The sequence below is a fragment of the Diceros bicornis genome, unplaced genomic scaffold (genome assembly GCF_020826845.1).
Source record: "Diceros bicornis minor isolate mBicDic1 unplaced genomic scaffold, mDicBic1.mat.cur scaffold_199_ctg1, whole genome shotgun sequence".
In the NCBI taxonomy this organism is placed as follows: domain Eukaryota; kingdom Metazoa; phylum Chordata; class Mammalia; order Perissodactyla; family Rhinocerotidae; genus Diceros; species Diceros bicornis.
Genome location: NW_026691090.1, coordinates 178,474 through 181,552, shown reverse-complemented (window position 1 = coordinate 181,552; position 3,079 = coordinate 178,474). Strand labels below are relative to the sequence as shown.

General features: G+C 37.9%; 1 pseudogene; it reads right to left on the bottom strand.

The window, feature by feature from the left end:
- Positions 1-1,216: 1,216 nt before the first annotated feature.
- Positions 1,217-1,961, bottom strand: LOC131402634 (small ribosomal subunit protein eS6-like; annotated as a pseudogene).
- Positions 1,962-3,079: the final 1,118 nt, after the last annotated feature.

Here is a 3,079-nt window from a genome sequence, read left to right as displayed (position 1 = left end):
AAATTTTAAGCCTGGTAAAAATGTGGAAATGTGATTAGAGTAAAGAGAAAGTAAGAGGAGAAACTGATTCGATGTATATCTAAATTACAAAAATACCTTAGACAATTTTCCATCAATAATCAAAATAACACCTTACACCGGTACAATGCTTACAACTTGCAAAATACTTTCCACTTCCTTTATCGTTTTTACACTTTATAACCACACTGTAAGTTCAGCAGGGAAAAGCAGGACAGCAATCATTATTTCCATTTTATACAAATATTTTTTGAGTGCCTATGTCATATGAGGAAAAAATAGAGTATTTCATATAGAAAAAGGCTATGATCTTCTATGCGTTTAAAAGAGGTAAAGTTCTCAAACTGTATATGCCCAGGTAAAGAGTTATTGGACTGAGTTGGAAAGATATATTATCCAGATATTTCAAGGCCATCGAAATCTTCTTTTCCCACCACCTATGCAGAGTTATTCAGGGAACTGCTATAAATGCCCTCTTGACTTTTCAAATTTGAAATAATTTCAGAATTACAGAAAAGTTGCAAAAATAGTAGTTTCCATATACCTTTCATCCAGCATCCTCTAATGTTAACATTTTACATACCACAGTACAGTTATCAAAATCAGGAAATTAATATTGGTACAATACTAGTGACTAAACTACAGACTTGAAACATTTTTCCACTAAGGTCCATTTTCTGATGCAGGATGTAATCCAGGATCCCACATTGCATTTAGTTGTCAAGTCTCCTTAGTCTCCTTCAATCTGAAATAGTTCCTTGGTCTTTCTCTCTCTTTCGTGACCTTGACACTTTGGCAGAGATACTGGTAGAGTTATTTTGTCGCATATCCCTCGATTTGGGTTTGTCTGATGCTTTCTCATGTTTAGATGAAGGTTATGCATTTTTGGCAAGAACACCACAGAAATGGCATTGTGCCCTTCTCAGAGCATAAAGTCAGGAGACATGGTGGTCTCTGCCAAGTTTCTCCATGTAATTATTCCCCTTCCCTTGTCATTAATAAATATCTTAGGGGAAATACTGAGACTATACAAATATCCTGCTTCTCCTCAAACTTTTACCCACTAATTTTAGCATCCTTCAATATATTTTGCCTCTGATAATTATCACTATGGTGTTTGTCTAATGAAGATTTTCTTTCTTCTTCTTCTTTTTTTTTTTTTTGGATATCTGATCTTATTTGTTACTCTTAGAAAATTTCATTTTTGACTGGACTCAGACTTAGAGGTAGAAGCTTTCGGGACAGCCCCTGTCTCTTGGCAATCTGTTCCTGGTGTTTTTCTTTGGCCTCCTTCACTCTCTTGGCCAAAAGTTCAGCATATTCTGCAGCCTCTTCCTTGTTTTTCTTAGTACACTGTTTCTTCAGAGCAATAGGCCGCCGTTTGTGTTGCAGGACACGTGGAGGAACAAGATGCTGAATCTTGGGTGCTTTGGTCCTAGGTTCTTACCTTTTTTGTCTAGGGGCTTTCTCACAACATTCTAGCGGACATCATCCTCTTTAGAGAGATTGAAAAGTTTGCAGATTCTGCTAGCTCTTTTGAGCCCCACACGACGAGTCACAGTAGTATCAGCGAGTCCAGAAATATCCTTCTCCCCTTTTTTCACAATGAACAAGTTGAGAACACTCAGATTGGCAACCACAATGCAACCCCCAACAGATTTGTGCTTTCTTTCTCCAGTCCTCCTCCGTCTGTAACAGGAATGCCCCTCACTCAATAGCAGGCAGACACGGCCATGGGTCAAGACACCCTGCTTGATGGGGAAACCCTGCTTGTCATTCCCACCACTGATTCGGACCACATAACCCTTCCACTCTTCACCCAGAGCGTCAGCAGCAACTTCTGTGGCCATACGCTTCTCACAAAATGTACAAAGTTGGCATTCATCGTCCACTTCCATGAGTTTCTGGCAGCCAGTGACCGGGAAAGAGATGTTCAGCTTCATCCTGAAGCAGCCGACTACCTCCGAGGCACCACAAAAAAAGAGGCTAATGAAGACTTTCAATTTTCCTCATTCCTCTATATATATTAGTTGGAATTTTTCTCTAAGGAGAAGCTATCCCTTCTCTCTCAATTATTTATTCATTCATTTGTGCCCTTCATTTTTGCTTGTGTGTTCCCTCTGTTTCCCTTCTTTGCCAGGCCAGTAGGAATTTAGCAAAGCAATAGATAAAAACAAATATCATTTAAAAAGACAACTCCCAAAGTATTTTCAAATTTTTTGCACTATCCTGTCTAACCAGATGGACTAGTCAAACAACAAAAAACTTAGATTAAGATCAGACACACAAACAACATTGATCAAAGCAACATGAATCCATAAGAAACAAACTGACCAAAAAAAAGACAAAAGTCCTTACTCACTGACTGTGTGTGGTATCTTAGGGGCAAAAATTAAATCAATGCATTTTGACAACCAATGTTCATTTTGTTTGTCTCCAACTCTCTAACCGGGTAAAGTTTCTAAATAAAAGAAGAAGCTAATTGCTTTATTTCAAAATGGATAGTGGTTTTTAATGGTTTATTTTGGCTTGGGGCTTTTTCTCTCCAACCAGGACATCTATTCTTCTTCAGAGAACAAAACAGAAAATAAATTATTGGTACCGAAGTAGTATGAATATTGATACCATCAGATGTTTCTACCCTAAGAAAGATTATTTCCACATCTATCATCAATGAAATGTTTTGCAAAACAGGTTGTTTTTCCAACAGATTGGTGTATGGTGAATCAAAAAAGTTTGCATGTGAGGAGAATAAGCATTGATTCTAGAAATGAGCCACAATCTCTTGGGTGGCCTAAGAACAAGTTACCAAACTTGCCTAGACCTGATTTTTCCATCTGTGAAATGATGATAGTTTTTACCTACCTCATTAAGAGATGTCAGACATTAATTAATGTTCATAATGGGCTTGAGATCTGTGATTAAATCTGTTATCCTTATGGAAAACAGAGCCATTCAACCACTGAGGAGCAGTAAACAAATCAGGGGGATGTATAGTCCATGGAAAGAAATACTAAAGAGTGAAAAGTTAGTCAAGAATGAGGAGTGGGGGCTGGGACAA